The sequence below is a fragment of the Zalophus californianus genome, chromosome X, assembly GCF_009762305.2.
Source record: "Zalophus californianus isolate mZalCal1 chromosome X, mZalCal1.pri.v2, whole genome shotgun sequence".
NCBI classification, from domain to species: Eukaryota; Metazoa; Chordata; class Mammalia; order Carnivora; family Otariidae; genus Zalophus; species Zalophus californianus.
The window spans coordinates 12257901-12285567 of record NC_045612.1 but is presented as its reverse complement, the minus strand read 5'-3'; the positions used below and the strand labels follow the sequence as shown (position 1 = coordinate 12285567).

The window sequence follows — 27667 nt, the reverse complement described above, 5'->3', positions numbered from 1 at the left end:
CAAGTGGGGGGAGCGGCAGGCAAGAGGAAGTAGCAGGCTCCCTGCTGATCAAGGAGCCCGATGTGGGGCTCAATCCCAGGAGCCTGGGATCATGGCCTGAGCTGAAGGCAGACACTTAACGACTGAGCCACCCAGGGGCCCCTAGAGAAAGCATCTTCTACCATCGGCTTTGAGGCTCACACTGGCCAGGGTACATGTTCTATGTTACAGAGATATTTTAGGGGATCAAATTGTTCTCAGATGTGAAAAATGATAAAGACAGGTATTTTATAGCCAAATATAAGTAAATTCTACTAAATAAGGAGCTACTGAAATGGACAAGCTTTGAATTCGATTGGTAACCAGGAATTATATATTACATTGAAACACGTACATTTTAGTGCTTGAAGAAAAAAGTGGGATTCTCTGAACTGCTTGTATAACCTCTGCCCCCGCAAATAGAGCAAGTGGGTAACTAGTAGCCCAACTTTTCCTTTTCAAGAACAGCTGTAAGAGGATAGTGACATTAACTTAAAGAGATATTACATGGACCCAGGCATTTAGATTTCTTAATGTCAGTTGTCGTTTGAAAAGATAACATCATGCCTTTTTACTGAGGATAGATTTTCTGAAAGTTCATCTTCTTGCTATAGTCATAACCTAAATGACACTTGAATGAGACCTTGGAAAGAATAAGATTGGAAACCTCTTGGATTAAGAGATTGTTGTGGCTACAATGAGTAAAAGTGACATGTTTTGAAGTTAGGTTCAGTTTAGAGAACGTCAACCCTGATGTAATTAATTGGAATTCCAATTTTATTTATTTTATTTTTATTTATTTTTTTTGAGGGGGGTTTGCAGAGGGAGAGGGAGAGAGAGAATCTCAAGCAGGCTCTACACCTAGCATGGTGCACAATGCAGGGCTCGATCTCATGATCCTGAGATCATGACCTGAGCTGAAATCAAGAGTTGGATGCTTAACCAACTAAGCCACCCAGGCGCCCCTGGAATTTTAAAGCCAGATCCCCTCCATGGCTTCATTTTATTTTTTAAAAAAATTTTATTTATTTATTGGACAGAGAGAGAGAAAGAGAGAGCGAGAGCGAGCGCACAAGTAGGCAGAACGGCAGGCAGAGGGAGAGGTAGAAGCAGACTCCCCGCTGAGCAGGGAGCCCTACGCGGGGCTCGATCCCAGGATCCCGGGATCATGATCTGAGCTGAAGGCAGACGCTTAACCAGCTGAGGCCCTCCACGGCTCCATTTTAATTTTTCTTAATCCCATAGATCATTTTCTTTTGGTGTCTCCACCATAGGAGCTCTATGGAGTGGGGGACGGGAGCAGAGACTATTAGGACCTCTCACATGTGCAGGGACAAAGTGAGAAAGAGAGAAAACAGGGAGGCTGCATGTATGGCCGGCTCAATGGGCATTGCAGGGAACTGGGTCACAAAGTGAGTTGGGGCCTTCCCCTAGCCCCTGTGCCTGCGTGAACATAAGGAAAATGCATTTACCATGCCATTACTTTATTTTCAATGTTGTTAACAGCTTTTTAAGTCAACATGATATTTTATAGCAATTAACTGTAATTACAAATCTTAAAAACATTTTTGTGGGTAATTACATGCTTAATTGTTCCTTCATTTTCATTTAATTCTAAAAGAAATTAACTCTGCCATTTTGACAAGTGCTTAGTGTTTTTAAAACTGACTATGAATACTCTATTACTGAAATTTGTAGTTAGACATCCTCACAAACTTTCCCCCAGTCTGAAACTGTCGATAAATGCTTGCTGTTCGTCCCCCGCCGGCATGCCGGTTGCATACTGCTCGAACACCCAGGACGGCCTGGAAGGGACTGTCACCGCTCCACTCCAGCAGTGGCAGGCTAGAGAAGAATAGGACGCCAGGTTTTCTGATGGTGGTCGTTCGGCCACTTGGCAGCAGGCCACCAAGTGAGTTATTGATCCATTGGAGCTCAGCCTATTTGGATCGCCAGGATTGGCTTTCTGTCATCAGGCTACTAAAACTGTGTGTTTGGGGAAGAAGAAGAAAATGTAAAAACACTAGTAGGCTGTGTAACTTAACAGGTTTACACTGTCCAAAGGAAAAGATGATAGGCATTGACAATAGGGTGTCTACCAATAGGGCATCTATGGGAGAAATCCTGACCCCTTGGACTTAGATGGGTTGAATGAATCTCTGCAATTCAATTAACTGGCCCAGAGAGCCTCTGAAATGTTGTTTGTGGTGGGGAGGGATAAAGTTAAACAGTAGTGATGAGGAATGTCAGTAAGTGTTGTATTTGCACCGAATTCTTAGTAGGAGGGGCAGAATAAAGATGAGGACATAGAACACGTGTGACCAAATTTCAATTCAGATGCTTACTAGCTATGCGACCTTCCATGATTTTGTTCAGACCGATAAATTAGATAATGTGGGTAAAAGCATTCAGGATAGTACTAGACACCCAGAAGGTTCTCAGCAAATGTTCTTTTTCTTTCTTTTCTTAAATCTTAGAGTTGTGTCATTCTATGAAGAACTCAGCTTTGAAGATTACTTCATTCTGAGATATCTTATTTTTCACTTATTTATCAGTTGATGGCATAAGGATGACCCATTATTAACCTGTAAACCCATACAATTTTTTATATTTCAACACTTTCCTACCATTGCATTATAATACAACCTTTTTAATTTATTATTTTCCTTATCTTATGGTGCTAAGATGATGTTTTTAATCATGGGAAAGGAATACCAGCTAGGATTGGAATATCATCACACTGGCAAATGGATGCATGGTTTTTTAAAAGATTTTATTTATTTATTTGACAGAGAGAGAGAGAGAGAGTAGAAGCAGGGGGAGCAGCAGAGGGAGAGGGAGAAGCAGGGGTCCCACTGAGCGGGGAGTCCGATGTGGGACCCGATCCCAGGACCCCAGGATCATGACCTGAGCCGAAGGCTGACGCTTCACCGACTGAGCCTCCCAGGCGCCCCTGGATGCATAATGGTTTCACAGAATGTATACAGGTGTTGTATGAACCTGAAAATAGTTTTTACTTTATGGGTTTTTTCACTTTGTCCTATTCTCTTGGAGGATGTTGATGCTTGTTTTCCTAATATCTCCAGTAGCAAAGCAAAGAATAATGAATTGCCTTTAACGACAGTACTGACAGTGATAAATGATGGCTGCTAGTTTGTGTGGGTGTGAGTAACCGGTCCCGTGGCTCACTGCCCTTCCATCACACACAGCTCACCTCAGCCTTCATGGCTGAGTCCCAACCAGTTCTGCCTTCTTCTTCGTCTTCTTTTTTTTTTTTTTTAAGGTTTATTTACCTATTTGAGAGAGAGAAAAAGAGAATGAGTGGGGGGAGGGGCAGAGGGAGAGGAGAGACTTTTTTTTAAACTTTTAATGTATTGTTTCAGGGGTACAGGTCTGTGATTCAGCAGTCTTACACACTTCACAGCGCTCACCATAGCACATACCCTCCCCACTGTCCATCACCCAGCCACCCCATCCCCCCACCCCCCACCACTCCAGCAACCCTCAGTTTGTTTCTTGAGATTAAGAGTCTATGATGGTTTTTCTCCCTCTCTGGTTTTGTTTTGTTTCATTTTTTCCCTCCCTTCCCCTATGATCCAGAGAGAGGGAATCTTAAGCAGACTCTGGGCTGAGTGTGGAGCCCGACATAGGGCTCAGTCTCATGACCCTGAGATCACGACCTGAGCTGAAACCAAGAGTCAGACACTTCACTGACTGCACCACCCAGGTGCTCCAACCTTCGTTCACTTATTCTTTGGGACCACCTGTGAGCCCATCATTAAGGCTCTCCATTCATTTTGATGAATCATTCATTCAGAAAATATTTATTGAGCTCATTTAGTGGACCAGGAATTCTTCTAAGCGATGGAACCATGGAGATGTCTAAAGGCATAGCTCCGGGCGCCTGGGTGGCTCAGTTGGTTAAGCGACTGCCTTCGGCTCAGGTCATGATCCTGGAGCCCCGGGATCGAGTCCTGCATTGGGCTCCCTGCTCGGCGAGGAGCCTGCTTCTCCCTCTGACCCTCCCCCCTCTCATGTACACTCTCTCTCTCTCATTCTCGCTCTCTCAAATAAATAAATCTTTTAAAAAAAAATAAAGGCATAGCTCCAAACTTAAGATGCTTATAGTCTAACAGAGATTTAAAAAATGTCACAAGGAAGAACAAGGAGCTATTGGTGTTCAGTTGGGGGAATTCAGGAAGGGTTTCACTCATTCACTCGTTCATTCATTCAACAAGCAAATGAACAAGAGCTTGTGCTAGGCTGAGGATACAGAGACAAAGAAAACACTGTCTGCCCTCAGGGAGTTTACCTTCTAGGGTAAGGCAGATACCCAGACTAATGACAGCACCCTGGAGTAGGGTTAAGTATTCTAGACAATTAAGGTAAGAACAAAGTGCTGAGGGAACCTATGAGTTAATATAGTTGGGGAGCCAAGGAGTCATGGATGAAGCAGAGGTTGAGCTGGGTTTTCTTTAGTGAGTTTATAGTCTAGTGAATGTGACTGCTATGCATGTAAATAATTCCCATACCAGGTAAAAGGCACCAAGGGCCCTAGGAGAACTTCACACAAAGGGCTGTGAGGGAGGATAGAGGGGTGAATGTGTTTACTTCTAGCCGGGGCCTCAGAGGTCGAGGGGCACCTGGGTGGCTCAGTGGGTTAAGCGTCTGCCTTCGGCTCAGGTCCTGATCTCAGGGTCCTGGGATCGAGCCCCATGTGGGGCTCCCTGCTCAGCGGGGAGTCTCCTTCTCCCTCTCACTCTCTCTCTGTGTGCTCTCTCTCTCTCTCTCACACTCTCTCAAATAAATAAAATCTTTTAAAAAAAAGAGGTCAAATTGCAGTTGGGCCTTAATGGATGAGTAGACGTTCAACAGGGGAAGGGGGGAGGGAGGGGAGGAGACAGCAGGAAGAGCATGAATGCAGGCATGGCCTGTTACTGGGAAGGCCTTTGGAGTGGCGAGAGTGGATGAGGCTGGGCGAGGGCATGGTGCGAGGAAAACAGGAGATGCAGCTAGACCGTGGACGGTAGGGAACGCCGTGCTGGGTCGCTGGACTTCATTGAGTAGGCAGGGTGTCTTTTCTTCTTCTGACTCTGCTTTGGGATTGGGGCAACATTAACTAAAGCTAGGGCTCTGGAGTCGGGCTGGTGGGGTTCAGATATTGCCGCATCCTTCAGTCCTTCACATTCAAGCCTACTAGAGAAACTGAGCAAGTCTCTTAGCCTCCCTGGGCCTTGGTTTGCACATCCATACAATGGGGATGACAGTAATACTGTACCCCACAGCTACAGTCCATGAGGATTGGTTTAGCTCGTGCATACGGAGCTCCCACAACAGTGCCTAGCAGGAGGGCACACTGCACGTGTGGCTTGTTGGCGGCAGCAGGAGTAACCAGCACAGCTGTGATAGAAATAGGAGCAACTTTAGCGAGTTCTCGTGCTGCGAACTCGTAGGGACATACCTAGGATGACAGGACTTGCTGTTCAAGAATGATCGATACTATCCTCTTGGCATAATTGTTAAGGTATACCTGCATTCAGCCATGTGCTAGCCACATAAATAACCAGGCCTCACCAGTTTAAAATGGCCCAACCAGAATGTTACCTTCCAGAACAATGGGGGCAACCAATAAAACAGGTCCAGGACCATGTCCAGGGCAGAGTTGCAGAGAGCTCCTCTATCTACGATACAAATCACATCATCAGCAAAGCTTGCAAACAGTAGGGATTACCTGTCGTTAAACTGAAGGCGGTGCTGGGGCGCCTGGGTGGCTCAGTTGGCTGGGCGTCGGACTCTTGGTTTGGGCTCAGGTCGTGATCTCAGGGTCAGGGGATTGAGCCCCACATCGAGCTCTGTGCTCGATGGGGAGTCTGCTTGAGAGCCTCTCTCTCTCTCCCTCCGCCCCTCCCCCTGCTCATGCTCTCTCTTTCTCTAAAATAGGTCAATAAATCCTTTAAAAAAAGTGAAGGTGGTGAGAAAGTCTGGCAGCCAAAGAATTGAATGCCTATGTCCCAGGTGCCTTAGTTTTCATACTCCTACCTCAAGCTGAAATTTTAGTATGAAATTGTGGCTATTTGCAAGTAATCCTACAGTGTTCCCACTGGGGGCAGGCTCACAAGAAACAGGCAAAGCCTGAGAACCATGATCTGCAAAGTTGTGGAAACTGTTCTTTCTCGTGTTGACACTTGGTGCATTTTTGGACACACTCGATAGTACAGCTGCATTTAGCAGGCGGCCTGTGATTTCGTATATTCCCACTGTGTGTCCAACTGCAGATCCAGCAGATGGATGTCATCGCAAACATGACTCTTAGGGGGTTGCCCTAAACTGTGGTTATTGAATCTGGTTCCTGGTCATCACTAAGCACGTGGGCTGCTGTTATAAGACAGAGGCACTTTAGTAACTCCTGGAAGAGCCCACAAATCTCCCTTCTCAAATGAGCTTTAGCAGAAAAGGCTCAAAAGTTCCTTTGCAGATTCACAACAAGTCTCTGGAAGTTCCTGAGACACAGAGCAATTAAAATGGATCTCTTTTTGAGACCTCTGGGTCTTACACTCTCAAAGCTCTATGCAAACATCATTTTGTAGACCTAAAAGTAAGGGAATCATATTACACTGGAAAAATTATGAGTATAGGTCTTAATCAAAATGGATTTAAGGTTGGCCGGTGGCAGTAATCAACAGCCAGCCCTCCGAGGGTCAAGCAATGAGTGCTTCTGCCCTGTTTTTGCACCTTCCATTAGAATATGGGTCTTGACTCATACCCTGTTTTTGATAAACACTAATTAAAACTTTGCCTGGAAAAAAGTTGTATGTTCCTCCTTTGATTTTTTTTTTTTTGAGAAGGAATATTTTGGATGGCTCATGTTTGTTTAAAAACACTATCCATGGAAGTTTACTAAAATAAATGTACTTGTGGCAAATAGACTTTCAAAATCATTCATAGAGTAGAGCTAGACATGTAGAAACAAGGGAACTTAAGTTCAGAGGAGTTCAGTTTAGCGAACAGAACATGGCACTTGGGTTTGAGCCACCTGGATGACCCTGAGTAAGCTAATGTGCAGACTCGGTTTCTTCATCGGAAAGATAAGGCAAAGATCTGCTTAGAACACAGCCTTTGTCCTGAAAGAGGATTAATTACAATACTGTACGGGGAAATACTTTGTAAATCACAAGCTGCTCTTCATGTGTAAGGAATTACTATTATCATCACCATTCAAGGTCCTACCCCTTACAGCTAGCTAAGTCCGTTTGTCTAAATAAATAAATAATCATTCCCTTCTGCCTTTCCCCACTAGATGGCAGGCGAGCCACTTGGTAAAATACTGTTCAGGTTAGGGATCTATGATGCGCCGCAATATTCCGGCCGTGCAGCAATGGACAAAGGCTGAATTAGAACTTGTGAAAAGTGAAGACCACCTGTATTGTGAAAACAAATTTCATTCAAACGCCACTGGTTTTCAGTTCACCAAAATTTTGTATCTGTGAAAACACGATCCTTCTGACTAATGAGAAAAAAGACAGCTAAGCGAATAATTGCTGCAAATAAGGAAGTGTTTAGCCCACTCAGAGTTATAGCTACCCGACTTAAAGATTATTTATAACACCACTTTACAGGTAATGGTTTCATCCATATCAGGAGTCGACAAACTGCTTCTGTAAAGGGCCAGAGAGTAAATATTTCCGGCTTTGCATGTCGATCCATTTCTGTTGCATGGACTCGACTTTGCCTTTGCAGGCTACAAGCCTGAAGACAGACTGAGGCGATAAGAAAATGAGTGGGCTTGGCTGGGTTGCAATAAATTTTAATTATGGATGCTGAATTTTGAAATTCATGTAACTTTTACTTACCACAAAATACTATTCTTCTTTTGATTCTTTTTGACCATTTAAAAATGTAAAAACCATTCTTAGCTCAAAGACCATACAAAAACCGGCAACAAGCCTGATTTGTTTTCCAGGGAGTCGTTTGTAGCTCCCTGGATTAATACCCTTACTAGTCATAACTATCAGATTGGCAGTCTCCTCAGTTAACGTAAATAAACGTTTTACTGCTTTCATGATAAATATTTCAATGTGGCTTATTATTTTTTTTTTGCGTGTACAAATTCCTGAGAATGCTTGTGATATTTTTGCCTACCTCTCCATATAGCCTTGTGTCTTGTTTGTTAGACTGTAAAAAAAAAAGAATTCAAGTAGTGGATGCATTGTTCTTAGAGTTGCCAGAAAAAAAAACAGGACGCCTCGTTAAATTTGAATTTCAGCTAAACAACGAATAATTTTTAACATAAAAGTTTGTTCCCTCTATTGCATAGGACATACATCTATTAACTAAGTATTTGTTGTTTATCCGAGATTCAATTTTAACTGCGTGACCTGTGTTTTTTATTGTTATGTTAATCACCATACATCACATCATTAGTTTTTGATGTAGTGTTCCATGATTCATTATTTGCATGTAACACCCAGTGCTCCATGCAGAATGTGCCCTCTTTAATACCCATCACCAGGCTAACCCATCCCCCCACCCCCCTCCCCTCTAGAACCCTCAATTTGTTTCTCAGAGTCCATCGTCTCTCATGGTTCGTCTCCCCCTCCGATTCCCCACCTTCATTCTTCCCCTCCTGCTATCTTCTTCTTCTTCTTCTTTTTTTTTTTAACATATAATGTATTATTTGGTTCAGAGGTACAGGTCTGAGATTCAACAGTCTTGCTCACTTCACAGCGCTCACCATAGCACATACCTTCCCCAGTGTCTATCACCCAGCCACCCCATCCCTCCCACCCTGTGACCTGTGTTTTTATTGGTAAATCTGGCATTTCTTGTACTTATGGATTTTGTCCATCGCTCATTTACTAAGGCCTGAAAAATAACCAAAGATCTGAAGGCAGGACTCCTGAAGTGAAATAGGTCTTTAGAGAGTTGAGGGAAATGTGCAGGTTGCATTCAGCATACCTTAACACATTCCAACAACCGTGCGGCATTAACACGTTTCTCACATCCATTTTCCAGGAGTATCTGTTTCCAATCCGAGTGCCAGTCTCACTTGAACAAGCCATTTTAATTGCTTCGCAAGAAAGCCAAAGTAACCTGTAAACAGTCACTTGCGAAGAGCTTCAGAGAAATTTGAGGTCTTATTAAGGGTTTGCGTGGGAACAACAAATCCAGTTCTCCCAGGCTGGTGTTCTAGGGGACTGGGCTTACTTCCAGCCAGTTCCCCGCAGAAACCCCACCCTTGTCTAAGCACGTTTTGGTACCTCTTGATGGAAATTTCAAGTGTGCACAAGGCAGCGATTGGTAGAGCTTGCTTTAGACGTCTTGCTTTTGTTTTTGCGTATGCACCTGTTAGCGTGCACTTCTGTACCAACTGTTGACACATACTTCATTTGCTTGGTGACTTTTCACGAAAAGACTAAATCCTGCCCTCAGATTTGCCGCCTGCCCAAGCGGTCAGGCGGGTCAGCGACTTTGACCGCCATGGAATAACGACCCTTTGCGGAGGCTCATCACTTCGGCCTTGACGTGGACAATGGAGAGTGCCTTTCGGTTGCCGCCGCTAGGACGGGACGGGCCGCGGGGCAGGGGGGTGGACGGAGCGGTGGAACACGCTGCGACCGGGGTGGGTGGGGAGTGACCGCACGCGGCCTCCCATCCCTGCGGGGGGACGGGCCCCCCTGGCGCGGAGGGAGGGGACATCGGGCGGGCGACAGGGCGCGGCGGGAAGCCGTTGGGGGCAGGCCTTTCCCCGGGGGCAGCCGGTTGGTAAAGGCGGCGCCCAAGGGCACGGCTTCGGTGGGCGCAGTGCGAGGACGAGACGCGTCGTCCCCGCAGGGGAGCAAGCGGATCGTATCTTGGTGGTGAGGAGAGGAGCTTGGGGGGTTGGGGGGGGTGCCTGGAGCAGCCAGAGCCTGGTAAAGCAGCGTCCTTTCGGCATTCCCGCTTTCACCAGGGGCTGCCACAGATGACCCGTCCGCGCGCCGCCAGCCCAAGCCCGCCTCTTGGGCCTCCCGCTCCCTCGGAACCGCGGGGGCCCGGGCTTCGGCTCCCACCGCCTGCGCCTGCCCGGGGCGGTCGTTTACCCCGTTTCTAGCTGCAAAATTAAGGCCCTCACGTATCCCTCACTCCAATCCCCGAGCCTGGGCTTAGGGCAAATCAAGTGAGCCACCTCGGGCGCAAAATTTAAGGCGCGCGCGGGGGCGGGGGGTGCACCAAGACACCCAGTATTAAGATAAAAATTAATGCAATATCTTTAAAAATTCAAAGTTAATGCAAAAAAATTACATGGTGAACAAAACATGAAAATGTGAAATAAAGACATGATCTGACCCTGCTGTGACACCACTTAACCACACTGGCCGCATCCTAATCCCAGGCTCTGCAAATCAACCCTGAAGTGATTCCCTCCTCTCTCTGCTCCCAAGGCCTGGACCTCTGTCCTACTTCTCATTGGCTCTTTCTATGCAATGAGTTGGGTTTTTATTGTGTACGTCCCTCCCTGGCTGGGCAGCAGGAAGGAGACCCAGCTGCCTCACCACCCTGTGCCTCCAGGAGCAAAGCCCGGTTCTTGGCTCACTGAGGCCATGGGAACAGTATGGAGTTTGGAGGAGACCGAAGGTAAGAGCTTATGCAAGAGCCCCAGGTTGCAAAGCTCTGCACTGGAAGCACCAAAACCCCACAGAAGTAAGGCACAAGAGGAAGCTCTGCTCCCTTAACTAGGGCTTAGGAACCCATTCAGAACTGGGTTGAATGTAAATGTTTTAAAGGAACCACAAGTAGTGGGGAAGGACTTTGGGAATTATTTTGCAGAAAGAGGGATCTGAAGTGCTTGGGGACACCTTGTTCCTCTCCAGCAGGCCATGAGCATTCCCTGGTATTGCAATTCAGTCTGAATTTGCAAGGTACGGGCACCTTTAATGAGGATGACACTCCATACTTTACAGTGCATCTCCCCTTTATTATACCTCAATCAACTCTCTCAGCCGGCAGCCAGGCACAGTGCTGGGTGCTGGCTCAAAGGGCTTTCAATTGTCATTATCCCCTAGAACCGTTTTTATGCTGACCTTGTGTTGTTTGCTGTCCTCATGGCTGAGAGAGAGACAAAGGACACATCTGGCCCAGGCTGAGGAGATGGCCTAGTTATATTTCAGGTTGGGATGTGGAAGGCCACTAGGTCTGACTGCTGGATTCCTTAAAGGGTTCCTCCCTCTTGTCTTACACAGGCCAGTGAAAATGAGGTAAAGAGGAAGAGCAAATGAAGGAGATCAGGAAACTATTGTTCATATTTATGTACGTTTTCTTAAAAAAAAAATCTTTGGAAGCTTTGGATGTCTCCAGTCCCTCAAAAGACCAGGGAAAAAGGGGAATTTGTCGGATCACTTGCCCAATTCCTGGCCATTTGAGACGAGTTTGCTTACCTCGAGGAGCTATTGAGTCAACATTCTGCTTAATACAAAGGGGAAGAAACTGAAGAAGTGCGGACTTCGGGGGCCTTGTCCTGCAGGAGGCATGGCTGACCACCTTGGCGGTTGCGTTCCTTCCCTGTCCCGGTGTAGCTATGCCACGCTGTAGCCAGCAGAGGGCTCTGTCGCTACACAGAATCCGTTTGACTTCTTGGGGCGGGGAGAATTTTCAGCGCTATAACAAATACTTGGCTCCAATAAGAAACATGCATGATTTTCCATGAAATATTAATGTGAAAAATCCATTATTATTAAGAACTTGTGGATGTCTATTTGATTAATGACCCATCGAACCATGGAAGGAAAGAAGATGTTTCATAACTGTCGTTATCAAACATTAAAATAGCAAGAAAAAATAGCAATGTGATAATAAATATCAGCATGATATACCTAAATTATTTAGGACACAAATAGGACTTTTTTTCTGGGAAGGTGTGTGCTGAGACCTAGTAACAAGGAAGAACCTATCTGCTTTATCTGAAACATCTTCTTTTTAATTTTTCATTTATTACAAACAAACTCTTTCATTAATAGCAGGGCAGTTAAACGTAACTCCATCTCACCAACGAAATCTGCCATCTGAGGCCTTCTGTGATTTGCCTCAACAGACGTTTCAACGTTGTGCTTTACTATCCACTTCAGCCACCCTGTCTTTCGGCCTCATCTCACACACTGGGAATCCTGCCCATTCTTCAAGGTCCAATTCAAATCCTGACCTCCGTGAGTGCTGCCAAGGCATTCACAAACGATGGAACACGGGGAACCAGATGGCACTACAGTGAAATGTCATAAAGAAATCAGAATAAGTACGGGAAGGAGGCTCTGAGAGCGCTGCTCAGGACTTCAGAGCCAGCCAGTGCTTCGGATATAGCCAGAGAGATCAGGGAAAGCTTCCCGGAAGAGGTAGTGCTTGAACTAGTGTTGAAGGTTAAGGAAATCTGGAGGATTGACATCGCCCCTTATCTGGCTACGGTGTAGATGATGTCGTGAAAGATCAGCCTGGGAAAGGAGGCAGGCACCATCATACTGAGGGAGGTTGGATGTTCTTCGATAAGCCGCCGAGACTCCTGGTGCGGTTTAAAATGGAGGCAGGATTGGATTAAGACCCGTAGTTTAGAAAGGTTGCTCGGGAGGCAGTGCGGTCCCTAGGTTTGAATGGCAGGCAGACGACTTGCAAAGCTACACCATTCTTCAGATGAGGAAAGACAAGGGCCTGAACCAGGGCAGATGAAGTAGAAATGGACAAAAGGGGGCGGATTAGGCCCCAATAACACATTGTTTGCAATTCTTATGGAATGTGTGGCTTTTTACTTTCTGTTGTGTTATATTTGCCTTCTCTGGGAGACTAAGTTCCTTGAGGTCAGGTTTTTTTTTCTCAGTTCATTTCTTTATTCCTCATCTCACATGGCCTTATACATGATCAGCATGAGTTGACTGAGGAGACAATGTCTGAAATTTTTTATCATGAGGGTTTGCTTTTGAAATGCTCGATTTGGGCTCTTTGGGCTCAAAAGTCAGTGGCGTGACAGCTCTGCTTATCATCTTAGCAAATGCTTTGTGGGTAGTTTATACATTTTGAGAGAAAATAAGATTTCTCCTGGACCTCTCACCATTGTCTACCATTTATGGGTATGAGACTTGAAAAGGTTAAATGATTCAGAGGGTCTGCACTTTTTGAGCTCGCCGCTTGAGTGTGTGTGTGTTAAGACTTGAGAAGGGGGAAACCGATCGCTCTGCACAGCTTGTATGACAGCAAACACCTCGAGACCAAATGTCCTTTCAAAGCAGAGGCTGTGATGAACTCACCCCGGATTGTCCAGACAAATCCTCACAGGGCGGGGCCTGTGGAAAAAGTCTTCGTTCTTCTCTGTTGAAATGCCGCCGACAGAAAAAAAAAAAAAAAACATCCTGAGATCCTCCTGCCCTTTTGGGCACCTGAGCAGTGTGCACCTCAATTCAAAGCTCCATCAGCTAGGCTTCATTTCTCCTGAGAGAACATGCCGGGCATCCTTGGAATCACAAGGGCTAGACGAATGGCATGACACCCTCAACCCTTGAGATGCATGTACTTGAGAAGGGGTGCACGTGATTGTGTCGCTATTTAATAGCATCCTCACAGCTTCCGGGCTCTGTACGGCTCACAGAACCGAAAGGTAATAGGACATTTATTTCAGAGGCTTTACTCTTCACACTAGCTTGATGCCGGTATCTTACTAAAGTGACATATCCTTAGCAAGGGCACAGAACACGAGGCGAAACTCTGACCCAAAGTGAATGTTGTGGGTACAAGGCACATTTTATCCTTTGAAAGTTGGTTGAATGAAGTTTTACCCAGGGATTTAGTTAAACATATAGTAGTCATTCCTCCTGCCCTGGGTGATCTGTTTTTATGCTCTTGTTTGCTCTTTATTTCCTTTCATACATCTCCATCTCTTTTTAAAAAGATTTTATTTATTTATTAATTTGAGAGAGAGAGAGAGAGAGAGAGAGAGCACGCGCACATGAGTGGGGAGAGGGGCAGAGGGAGAGGGAGAAAGAATCTTCAAGCAGATTCCCTGCTGAGCACGGAGCCCAGTGCAGAGCTCAATCCCACAACACTGAGATCACAACCTGAGCCAAAACCAAGAGTCAGACACTCAACTGAGCCACCCAGGCGTCCCCATCTCCATCTCCTGTATGGTATAGAAGAGAGTTGTTATTAGTATAATGAAGTTAAGCAGTCCCCAGGTTCAGGTAATCTGGTTTTGGATAAAATTGCTATTAAATCTTCTGTTCGGGTTTGGTAGAGAAAAAGGAGACTTGGAAATTGAGTCTCATATCTTTAAATTGATATTGGGATTCAGGCTTCGTGATGCCTTAGTATTTAATCTATTGATTTCAAGCGAGGAAAATATTTTATTTAAAGCGATTTCCCTTCAATGATCAGTTGTTCTTGAGCTGTAATTCTGAATCTTGTCTTTAACCTGAAAAGCCACTGACACCTATGTGAATAGTGTCCAAAATGTACCCATGAGGCATGAGATTATTACCTCATGCACACATGTGCACACACACCCGCACACACACTTTTTATTATGAGAATGTTCAAATCTACAGAGAAGTGAGATAGTGAAATGCATGGCCACCTACCACCCACCTGGATTGAACAATTGTTAACATTTTTTCATAAAATAAGTGACTAGTTATATGTGTATTTGCTTCAGCTCTCCCCCTCCCCCCAAAAAAGTATTTGCCAACATTAGCACAGTTCTGTTATTGTACCTACTAGAGTCAACAATAATCACCTGTTCTCACCCAGCAGCCTACTCATACCCAAGTTTCTCCAGTTGTGCCAAAACTGTGAGTGACAGGTAATTCTTGGTGAAGCCACTATCGGAAGGTCAGAGATCGGAGAACTGGATACTGTACCTCAGTTGACATAAGGCAGGAGTATAGACTGGTAGCGGAACAGAACTTAAGCCAGCAAAATGTATAGTAATTAATGATTCATTTGGAAACACTCCCCTCCTCAAGCTATACTGACCCCCAGAGAACATTGAGCCATCCAACTTGGTCATCTTGGGGCCCTGACTCTACCAAGAGCCCCTGTCTCCAGTACGGAGGGGAAATGCCATTGAGAGGCCTTCTGACACTCTTGTAGATGGACGCTCAGTTATTCCAAACACCATTCACTGAGTAGTCCATCCTTTCCTCATACCTTGAAATAATACCACAGAGCTGTAAAAATAATGAAGGAAAATATGTGAACATGTTTTTATCATCTTAGGGAGGGGAAGCCTTTTCAAAGCAAGGCCAGAAACATTTGACTACATAGAACATTTGAACCATCTTTATGGCAAAAGACAAAGTTAAAAAGTAAATGACAGGCTCGGACAAAACGTTTGCAACGTAGAGTTAAAAATAAGAGTTCCCTAATATGCTAATAGTGCCTACAAATCAGCAAGAAAAACATTCTAATGCGGGCAAAGGATATAAACAGACAATTTAAAGATGAAGAACTAGAAATGACTCACCATATGGAAAGATGATTAAAGAAATGAAAAAACAAAAATGAGCTACCTTATTATTCACTTTCTGTTTGGCACAAATTACAAAGATCGGTAATATTTCATGTTGGGAAACATACGGGAGAAAAGACTCTCATCCACTGTGAGTGAGCATACAAATTGGTACAGCCTTTGTAAGGGCGATTTGGCATATATTATTATTCTTCCAAATTTCTGTTTCCTCGCTAATGTAAAAGCTACTCAGGCAGTCTGCCTCTGTTCCGGGCTTCATTTCCTATTTTTGTGTCTGCTTTCTCCTAGATGGTGATATTTGTGCTTCTCAGCTCAGCCTGGTGGCCTGACCTTAACTCCCGAGTTCTGTGGTCCCGTCACAACTGCAAGTCATTCTCAAGCAAACGTTGAGTTGACCTAGTGTGCACCTTTGAGAGTTTTGGAACAATATGCAAGTTTAAGTCACCATCATGTCATCTTGCTGACGATCTCATGGGACAAGACCAACACTGGGGTTGCTTGCTTCTGCCCTTGGTCTTCCACCTGTCCTTCCCTCTGCTGCCATTGATCGCACACACGTGTTGTCATACAAAAGCTGTTTTGCTTTTCTTTTTTGTCTTGTGAATGTTGTCCTTGGCTTCGTATACATCACAGATTAGTGTCGTGTGCTGCACAGTGATCTAAAAACTTTCAATACTTGTAAATTTGCATAAGTTTGAGTAAGAATGGCATCCAAGCAGCAAAGCAAGAATACAGATGATAGAAATGCAAGAAGAGCAACGAGGGCAAGAAAAGGGATGTCTATAGCAAACAAAATGAAAGTTCTTGAAATGCTTGATAATGGTGAAACTGAGACACCTGTAGGGTGTTTTTGGGGTGTTAATAGATCTGTAATTTGCACAGTAAAGAAAAATGAGAAAGCTATTGGGGCCAGTGTATTGAGGGGCACACCAGAATCATTGAGAAAATCATACATAGCTTGAAATGTCAAAGGAGAGACAATGGGAAATATTGGCCTGGGTCGTTTCTAATGCAGAGAAAGCTGAATAGGCCTCCTCCTGTATGCATCATCTGCCAGTGAGCATCACACAAATGCAAGTTTCAGTTTCGATCTGGACCAAACGTTGTAACGTTCATCGCCAGTAATGGGTGGTTGGATAGCTTTGAGAAACGCTATGGTCTGTGTGACAAGAAATGGCTGGCAGAGGAAGTGGGTCGTGAAGCTGCCGCCAAGTATCCTGAATACCTGAAGAAGCTGAGGAAAATGGCTGTGTCTTCAGCGCCCATGAGCTGGCCCCACGCCGGAAGGGCGTGCCTACTTGCACATCTATTGCAAAGGATGAGAAAAAGACCAGAGGCTTCCAGCCCGGAGAAGACAAGCTCAAAGTTCTGTTTCGTTCCAGTGCTTCTGGCTACTTTTCAGAGTAAATCCATGTTGCTTCGCAGATTCCGAAATCCTTGCCCTCTTCAAAAAGAATGCTAAAAACACTTTTCTGTTTACATGGAGGGAAACCATAAAATATGGGCCACTGAGAAACTCTTTTTCGGACTGGTTTTTGAAGTGTTTTGTTCCTGAGGTTAAACTATATTTAAACCGAAAAAATCATGAATTCAAAGTGTCACTGATTCCGGACACAGCTGCCACTGACAAAAGTGCGATAGTAACCGCTGATCGTCGTGTTCCAGTCATCTCCATTCCCCCCGGTACGACTCCACTCCTTCATCCCGTGCATCTGGGAGTGCTAAAGATTGTTCACGATGTCCTGGACTTGGAGTACATTTGATTTCCTCGAAGATCAAATGAAAGAGACCCCGGAACTTACTGTGAAAGTAGCTTGGCAAAATTTCTCCATTTGTAATGCTTTAATGGTAGTAGAAGAATCGGTGGGAGAAATAACACAGTCACCCCCTAATGGGGCCGGACAGCAACTTCAGAATGAGGTTGTAACGGACTGTGAAAGTTTTCTTCCAGTGGTAGAAGAAACTGAAAATGTTGTAGCATCTGCAAAGCATTTTGGGGGGAGGGGAAGTGTAGGATTTGAAGACATTGAATGAAGTGACATTTTGCTGAACTGTTAGATTCTCACCCTCAGAAGACAGTTGAGAAATTTTTCCGAGATATGATCATATCAAAAATTGATAGAAGAGGTCAGCGTAGGTTAACATCCAGAACTCGAAGAATGTTGAAGCAGCCCCTCTGCAAATGAAATGGCTGTAGTGATTCAGAGGAAGGTGAGCCTTCGACGGAGTGTTTATTGACCTACAGGCAAGATTTAAATGATTACCCACAACCCTATAAAGCAGTAATAAGAAACCTTCAAATGAAGGCCAGTAAGTCCTTTCTCTCTGTTTGCTTCAACAGGGGAGAAGAGGCTGGACCTTCGGACCTCGTCATTCCAACCCTTTCCTCAAACAGCCGGCAGAAAGGCAGAAGATGAAAGTAGTGCAGAAGACTGAGCTTACTTATCTCCAGACAAAACCCAAGTGTCCTGATTCTTCCCCCATATCTGCGTTTGCATTGACGCCATGATTGTCCTCACCTTGAGATCAGAGAGAAATAGAAAATAATTGCCCAGTAATCACTACTGCTAATGTAAAATTAGGAAAATACCAACAAGCTTCAGTTTGCTTGGTGTTTTATTTGAGGGAACAAACCAATTGTCTGGGTTGTCCTGATACTCCCTTGCCTGCCCCAGTTTTCCCCTGAAAGCTTGTGAATCCCTCCCACACAAATTCCTCTACTGCCAGGGTTTCAGGAACTCAGCTCTCATACCTAGGGAGGGGAGCTACTCTACTTGGCTGCACAATTTGGCTTTGTACTCTTGATCCTGAACTTTATTTCAATTCTGATTCAGCCTAACTTGTATTTCAACAGAAAGAATCCAGACCCTTGCCTTTTACCTGGTTTGGTATCAGTGCACTTGCCTTGCAGCGGTTGTGTGAGGTAGCTGTCGGTCAGTCCCGAAGGGCAGTGCATTTAGAATGGACTCCTGCATTTACTTTCGTATCTAATCAAGGAGTAGAAGCTGCTAGAGTTCATTTCCATAGATCTTGTCTGTCCTCATATCTGGTCCTTGCGGCGATTTGAACATTTGACTATCCTCTGGGAAAGCGATTCTGACTGAAACTTCTTCTTCCCTAAAGGTGGTGGAAATCCAGTAATCCACCCCACCCCCAGCCTGGAGGTCTGAATGATGGGTTACCTATGCCTGAGTTTGACGTGATCAGGGGAAAGGGGAAAAAATACGAAAGTTAAAAGGGCTTGCTTGCATAGTTACAGTTGAGATGACAGACATTCCTCAACAGGTTCAAAAGAGGCAGATGAGAGTCAAAAACTCATTTTCGGGTGCTGTGGATCTAGTGACACCCCCCCCCCAGTGCCAGCGAAGCTTACACGCTTGTTCTAAGCCACAGTAGTTCTCAACGCATCCAGATCAAGTTGGGGAGCTTTAAAAATTACAGATTTCTGGGACCTGCCCCTAGATGTGCTGAATCAGGGATGGGGTCAGCATCTGTTTATTTTGAAAGCTCCTCAACTGATTTTTTCATATAGTTGTAGTTGCCAACTGCTGTTCTAAGTCTAAACAGAATTGCACTAGAAAATACAATGCAAATGGTAGTGGGCCCAGGAGCTAGGAAACCTTGATTCCAAATTTTGTCTTCACCACTAGTTCAATGGATGGTCTTATTCAAATCACCCTACTCTTTCCTTATCCGTCAAATGAGAGATTAGGACCACTTGGTCTCTAAGGTCCCTCTATCTCTGACATTGTTACTTTGAGAGAAAGCTGCATCAGTCTCATTGGTTGACTTTGAGTGTACCTGAGCCCTTTCACAGAGACCAAGGTAAGTAGTATTGTTGCTGCACTGTGTTCTTGATATTTTAAAAATTGTGCTTCTGGTTCAAGTTTGACCATGGTTTAGTCCCTTCCAGAAAAGAGAGGCATAGAAAAAAGAGAAACAAACATAGCATCAATTTCCTGAAAAGGAAGACAGAGGGGACTTCCTGTGAGTTTCTTATTTGTAATAATTGCTACTTTTCTTCTGAGTTACAGGGCTTGGGGCAAACAATAGATATTATGAGGAAAACACCTTAACATGTTGTGTCTATTGTTTTCATAAACCAAAGCAGAAAGAACTTTGTGTCAGGGTTGCTGTTCCAAGGTTCCAAGGATAATTGGTGTATTCTTAATCATATCTAGAGGTAAATAGTTTTAAGTCAATGATTGTTTTACCAGTATAATCAGTGGTTCCATATGCCTTTAGAGAATGTGGTTTCCTGATAATTTTACCGTTCATTGAGATTACTGCCTTGGCATTTTTTTCTCTTAATTTGACCAGAATTAGAGAAAGCAAATTTAAGTTGAAGAGCATCAACCGGGAACCATTAGTAGAAAATACTACAATGGGTAACTGACAATTATATGAGTTTAGTTGTCATAGGAATGCTTCGACTTTGGCTTGGTAAGATGCAAATGTTCTCCTAGGGCCCAGGCCATTTGAAATAAATTATTGAGATAAATCTAATTCTTATTTAAGGTAATACCCAGTTAAAGTAGTCTGAGAAGTATCATCGATGAGGATAAAAGCCAGGAAATTTCAATATGGCTGAATTTAACAAGTGAGCAGAACTTACAGGCAGATTTGAAAGTTGGTATGGGCTAAGTGGTAGAAATAGAAATGCATGGCAACATGGCCATGTAACTGGGCGTTTCTCTTTTTCTTTTTCAAATTAAGAATAGTCCCCAAAATTGACAAGCTAAAATTTCTTTTAGAAGATTTTACACACAGTTTGAGTGAGAAGAATCTTCCTTTTGTCAAATGGTTCAGGTAAAGTCTTGTGTTCACTATTATGAAGGGCATGGCAGTTTCCTTCTTTACAGACATATTTAACCACTGGCAAAAAGAAAGGAAAAGGAGGTGGGGAGAAAGAAGAGCCCAAGCTGCTGAATTTTGTAGAGAAGATTAGAAAACCGGCATTACATTTAAAAAGAGTCTTTTGTTTGTTTAAGATCTTTTAAGTTCACAATGCAGAGAAGGCTCTTTAAACCACACATTGGGATTACAGAGCTGCCACCACCTGAATGCTAATAAAGGGCTTCGAGGAGAGTGTGTACAGTGGAAAGGAGTGTGTGAACGATGTTTGTGCTACGGAATACACTGATCACTGAACTTTACATGGAGTTACCTTTTAATGGTCTCGATGTCAATGTGCTTGTTTACCTAAGAATCCAAAAATAAATTGTGGTACGAACAGAGTGTATATGTTCTTGGGAGCCATAAAATCCAATAGAAAATAGATGAAAGGCTAAACAGTACATTTCATTACCATGAACAATGAATGTTGAGGAATTACATATGAATCTAGTTGTGCTCAAGACGTTGCACTTCGTCTTTCTTGCATTACTGCGTAAAGTCCGTGATATAATTAACCCATTTTTGCAAACACCTAGAGTTGGCTCTTGGTCACTTGGCAGTGATGTGATGAGGACCATAATGAGAAGAACATGGGACTTAGGTAAGGGGGGCTTTGCTACTTCCTGTCTGCCCTGGGTGGGGCACTCCCTCTCTTTGGGTGAGTGGTGCTTAGTCCTGGCAGGATAACCCTTGGGCTGTCGGGGTGTGACAAGTCAGCCTAGGGCCGAGACTGTGGAATCAGACCTGCTTTCAATCCTGTTCCTGCCAGTTACCAGCCATGTGACTGGGGACGTGCCTCTTAACCATTTCAGACTTGAGTTTCTAATCTGTAAAACGGGGTCAAAAATACCTGCATTATAGGATTGCTATGAGATTATAAGAAATGCTTAGTACAGTGCCTGGCACATAGCAAGCGCTCGATAAATTGTTGCAATTATTATCATTATCATTATTATTATTATTATTAGCATCATAGAGTTAAATATGATAGTTTACTCCTGTTTTTGCAAAATTTTAATATTTAGATATTTTACCTAATTTCCCTCAAAAAATGGTAGCATGATGTAGTTTTAAGAAGAGAGAAGGAATAAAAATTGATTTTCAGTATTTTTCTTTGCTTGTGAAAGAGACCTGAAACAGTAATTCCTTTGTCCCTATGTTACTCTTTGACCTACAGCTTCATTTATATATGATTTACTTAGAATGCAGTTACCATTGCATGATACTTATTTATATAGTGGTTACTTTTAATGACTTTTTTCACATGGATGTATTCCTATTCTCTAGAAAATAATCGGTCCACTTGGTTCCACTTTTGAGATAATGAAGTCACACTGTGTTAATAAGAGCTAAAGATAAAACTATGCAGGATCTACTTTGCTTAAACCACCAAGTTATTAGCTTTGCTGCCTTTGAGAGAAAATTGGGATATCCAAGCAGTGTTACTAGGTGAGGACAATTCCTCATAACTAGCTTCTGAACATCTTTGTTATTTGATGTATTCTGATAGCATTCAAGAAGTTTAAAATCATGCTTTTCAGCATGCTGAGTACTCATCATCATCCCAATGCTGGATCTGTAGAGAAATAGAGCTGTCACTGCCTTATCCCTGGGCCCCCATTACCACTTCACCCGGATGATCACGGTGGCCTCATAACTCACATCCCAACCCTTTTACTGTTTTATCTGGGAGTCTTTCATGTCCTAGTGTGTGTGTGTGTGTGTGTGTGTGTGTGTGTGTGTATGTGTGTGTGTGTGTGTGTGTGTGTATGTATATATATCTGGTAGTCTTCAGCACTTTGCTGCTTGATGAACATTCCTTGTTTACAGTTCTGATTCTGGTACTTGCTTGTTCAAAAATCTTCAGTGGCCGCCCATTGTCTGTGTATTCCACTACTTAGCCTTTAAATCATGACCCGGTCCCAGTGTGCCAGAACCGGTTTTGTCTGCCAGTGTTCTCTTTCATAGAATATATGTGATAGTCTGTGTCTTCCTCGGTCCCATCTGACTAAGCACTAAGGATCTTCAGCCTACAACTCAACCCTGATCTCTTAAGTTTGTCACTTAAGCTCTGGTGGGTAAGAACAGAAATTAGACTTCTTACCTGAAGCCAGAGTGCCTGAGATGAGACTACAAAGCTGTAGTCTCCTTCCTCTTCTCCTCCATCATTACAGACACCTAGAGGTGGCTCTTGATTAGTTGGCAGTGGTATGAGGAGTGCCCTAATGAGAAGAACATGGGAAATAGAGTGAGGGCTTTGCTACTTCTTGTCTGCCCTGGACTGAGGACTCCCTCTCTTTGGGTGAGTGGTGCTTAGTCCTGGAAGGATAGCCCCAATCTGAAAAGGTGCCTTTCTTCTTTAGTTTTCTTTTTAAGTTTCCAGCCTACCAAATTAGGGTATCTGCACTGAACCCTAGTCCCCCTTGCCTGGGGTCCTGGATGCTACCCATTTAATTTTGGCTCTGAATACAAATATCCTTACTGGGTCCCTGAAACAAGTAAGTGGAGATCTAAACTCCATTCTTAGGTTCTTGCTAGCCTCATGTCTTGAGCATCATCACATACATAGTATGTTTATTTACCACTGGGCTTCAAAGTACTCTATCCATTCTTTTGCATGTGAATGCTAGCCTGGAATGTACCTAATGTACTTACTATACCCTAGATTTGGCATGAAGAGCTGGGCCTGGCAAACTAGGGCCCTTTGTTAAAATCTGGTCCAACTGTTTTTTTTTTTTTCTTAAATAAAGTATTATTGCAACAAAACCATACCCACTCACTTATGTATTGTCTATGGCTACGCTATAATGACAGAGTTGGATAGTTCTTCCAACAACTCCAGGTCTTCCAATAGAAACCATATGACCTTTAAAAACTTAACTATTTATAGAAAACATTTGCTGACTCCTATCTAAAGCCAAGTAGTTCTCCAAGCCTTGATATTGCTTATTCTTTGATAATTCATTGTTTCCATCCTGTCAAACAATATGGACCTAGAAATCTAGTTCACTGAGACCATGAAAGTAGGTTCCAATCCATTCATACTACTTGCTTTTACTTGAATTTCCCACTTCCTCTTTGTTGTCTTCCTAAAATGTATTTTCTCTGCGTTTTGCTTTTTAGGAAAAGAGATGTCATAGGCATAAAGACTATTAGAGTAGCCTTATGATATGTCTTTAAATGTCATACCAGGTCCTAATATGAAAGTCTTTCAAAATCGCCAATATCTGTCAACATGACCTAGCATCTCTAAGATTAAGCCTTTCAATTCTTTAGTGTCTCTAACATCAGGTTTTCTGTGCACCATAGCTTCCAACATCTCCAATTGCCAGATCTTCTAAATGTTAAAACATCCATGTCTTCCATTCTCTGGCCTGAAGTATCTCCAATGCAGGTTTTCTAATCTCAATATGGGGGAAATTAAAAGTCTAGGTCTTCTACTTTCTCCAACAATCAATCTTCAAGATCCAGGTCTTGTCTTCCTGGGTCCAGAGTTCTAAGTTCTGATTTTTATATGTTCCCAATCTTCCAGTGTCTCCTATAAGCAGGTCTTCTAGAGTCTGCGTGTTTCATTGTGTCCAAGTCCAGCTCTTCTAATATCTTCTAGTGCTTACATCATTCAGTTTGTACAACCTTCGGTGTCTCCTAAATTCTGGTTTTATAGTATCTCATTATCACCAGTTCTACCATCCAAGTCTTTCAATATCTCCAAGAACTGGTCTTCCAATGTTTAGGTGTTCCAGCATCCCCAATGTCTGAATGACTAGGTCTTTTAACATCCTGACATCTTAATGTCCAAGTCTCCTAATGTCCAGGGCTGCCAACACCCTTGACTTCCAGCATCATGAAAATTTCAACTTCCAAATTTTATTTCTTAACACAAATGTGTCAATACCCAGGTTTTCCAAATGTCTCCCAATACCCAGGGCTTCTGACTTAGGGTTTCTAAATGTTTAGATCTTCTGTTATCTATATCTTCCAATGTTTAAGGCTTCCAAGGTACAGGACTTACAATGTCTCTAGTATTCAGGGCTTCCAATACCCATGAATTCCAACATTCAGGGTCTCCAAAGTCTCCAATGTCCAGAATAACCAATATCCACCAAATCCAAGGCTTCCAATGTCTCCAACATCCTGTGCTTCCAATGTCTCCAATGTCCAGGGTTTCCAATGGCGCCAGTGTCAAGGTCTTCCAACAACTCCAGGTCTTCCAGCAACTCCAAGTCTTCCAACAAATTCCAAGTCTTCCAACAGCATCAAGGTCTTCCAGCTAATCCTTGTCTTCCAGAAAATTCACGTCTTCCAGATAATCCACGTCTTCCAGTAATTATAGGTCTTCCACAAAATCCGTATCTTCCAGGAAAATCCATGTCTTCCAGAAAATCTATGTCTTCCAATGGTTGCAAGGTCTTCCAGACAATCCACGTCTTCCAGCAATTTCAAGGTCTTCCAGCCAATCCAGGTCTTCCGGAAAAAACTATGTCTTCCACCAAATCCAAGTCTTCCAATCAATCCAAGTCTTCCAGCTAATTTATGTCTTCTGGAAAAATCCAGGTCTTCCAGTCAATCGACGTCTTCCGGAAAGAAATCCAGGTCTTCCACTCAGTCCACGTCTTCCAGAAAAATCTATGTCTTCCGCCAAATCCATATCTTCCGGAGAAATCCAGGTCTTCCAACCAATGCATGTCTTCCACCAATCCAGTCTTCCAGTCAGTCCACGTCTTCCAGACAAAATTTATGTCTTCCACTAAGTAAATCCAGGTCTTCCAGTAAAGCCACGTCTTCCAGAAAATTTATGTCTTCCACTAAATCCAGGTCTTCCAACAAATATACGTCTTCCTAGAGATCCACGTCTTCCGGAAAATCCATGTCTTCCAGTAACCTCCAGGTCTTCCAGCAAATCTACATCTTCCAAACAATCCAGGTCTTCCGGACAATTCGGGTCTTCCTGAAAATCCACGTCTTCCAGAAAAGCCATGTCTTCCAGGAAATCCATGTCTTCCAGTGACCTCCAAGTCTTCCAGAAAATTCATGTCTTCCATCAAATCCATGGCTTCCAGAAAATCCACGTCTTCCAGCAAATCCTTGTCTTCCAACAAAGCTGTGTGTCTTCCATCAAATTCATGTCTTCCAGCCTACCCACGTCTTCCAACAAATTTACGTCTTCCAGAAAAATCCACGTCTTCCAGAAAATCCACGTCTTCCAACTAAGCCACGTCTTCCAGAAAATCCTTGTCTTCCTACATCTCCAGGGCTTCCAGCATCTCCAGGGCTTCCAGCATCTGCTCGTCTTCCGACATCTCTGCATCTTCCGGCATCTGCTCGTCTTCCGGCATCTCTGCGTCTTCCGGCATCTCTGCGTCTTCCAGCATCTCCGCGTCTTCCGGCATCCCTGCGTCTTCCGGAATCTGCTCGTCTTCCTGCATCTGCTCGTCTTCCGGGATCTCTGCGTCTTCCAACAACTACCCAGTCTTCCAACAGCGGGCTCAATATCCACGTCTTCCAGCGTCTCCAGGGTACCGGTCTTCTAACATTCAGGTCTTCCAGTGTCTACGATATCCAGGTATTCTAATATGTTCCATAGTCCAGGTCTTCTGACCTTTCCCCAGGTCCAGACCTTTTTAAAAGGAGTCTTCCCAAGTCCGAGCCTTTCCATGTTCAGATCTTTCCACAGACAGGTCTTCCAACACAAATAATCCTGCTTCCAGTAGAATTAGCCTCAAAAAATTTAATAAGGCATTCCTTCTTATAAACCAGATTCTATGGATCAACTGTATTGCAGCTTAATAGTGTTTTTGCTATTAGAATTTGTGTATTTACAACTTTTTAAGATGGTGTACGTAAAACATCTATAAAATAAACACGTCAATGGGATTACTGTGATAAATTTTGCTACTTTGGTAATGCTTATAGTGTTTATATAGTCAACTATGATTAGGTACAAATGAAATTCTTATTTTAATGAAAAAAATTCGTTTAGAAACTGTATTATTTTAGATAGAGTATGTTAATACAGTGTATTTATCCATTTCTTATACTGCCAATTTTTGTTTGGTCTTATGTGACTAATAATAATAATAATAACAACAACAACAACAACACTTAACATAGCATTTGCTACATCCAGGCACTGTTCTAAGGTTTTACATGCATCACCTCATTTAATCTTCACAAGAACCCACTGAGGTGTAGGTTCTATCATCTCCGTTTTACAGATGATGAAACTAACACAGAGGGGAAGTAACTTGTCCAAAGGACACAACTAATAAATGAGAGAGCTAGCTAGCCTGTTGAACACAGCTAGCCTGTTGCCAGAGTCCATGATCCTAACCACTGTGCTATAATATCTGCTGTTGAAAGTCAAGTTGAGAATTATGGGATCCAAAGCTTGATTGCTCCGACTTTATGTGCAGACTATTATCAGATCTTAGTACAAATGGTCTTACTTTATCCTGTCACTATCGGAACCTATTTGTGTTCACAGATCTCATTCCTCAACTAGCTACTATTATTCCCTTGCCCGTATATATGGAACTAGACACAAACACTTCCTAATACGATTTTCGGTTTGGGCAGAAATAATATAAGGAAGCACTGAGTTCAAGTACCATTTGCTTTAGAATCATTTTCACATCTCCATGCTTTGAGTACTGGTGCTTGGAATTTGACTCTCCCATCTACTTCAATCCCTTATCACTGACCATTCTCCACTTTGCACCTTATTGTCTAGACCACTAACCATTAGTTTGTTTCTGACCTCTAGGATTCACCTGTTTCTTCAAATATCACTGACCTCCTAGATTCCTGACCACTGCCTTGCATTCAGCTAATGGTAACTACAACTTCCTAACTCCCAGCATGCTGAACTAGAGAACTAACTACTTGGTTCTCCAAGTCTCAGCTCCTACCAGGTGCTTCCAGCAACATGGCCACCATGCCTCTGGCTGGCATGACAAACATCAAAGCTACATAATGAAATTATGGTTAGACAAGGAATCTCTAAAGATACAGAATCATCTACATAGTAATACAAATGAATCATAATAATAATTATTATTAAAATTGAAATACCTCCCAAATGTCTAGTGGCTTATTTTGCAAAGTGCTGTCATTTCATCCATCACTCATCTACTCATTCATTCAACAAATATTTATTGAGCGCCAGCTGTGTGCCAGGCATATTTCAAAGGAGCTTAAAATCACCTAGGGAAAACTGACAGTGTACAAATAATTGAAAAATTATTTATCAGTTGTTGCAAGACCATGAAGGAAAAG

The 27667-nt window shown here is 43.3% G+C and overlaps 1 long non-coding RNA gene across 4 annotated transcripts in view; it reads left to right on the top strand.

The window, feature by feature from the left end:
* The window catches only part of LOC113931063, a 62376-nt gene extending 35091 nt beyond the window's left edge, over positions 1–27285 (top strand). For 2 of the 4 annotated variants that reach the window (XR_003522671.2, XR_003522673.2), the window contains 3 exons: positions 15785–17707; positions 17838–21841; positions 24555–24690. This is a non-coding gene — a long non-coding RNA (uncharacterized LOC113931063). Of the gene's footprint in view, positions 1–15784; positions 17708–17837; positions 21842–24554; positions 25956–27155 lie in introns of those variants that run through there. The other 2 variants (XR_003522672.2, XR_003522670.2) reach the window with 2 other exon arrangements.
* The last annotated feature ends 382 nt before the right edge of the window (positions 27286–27667 follow it).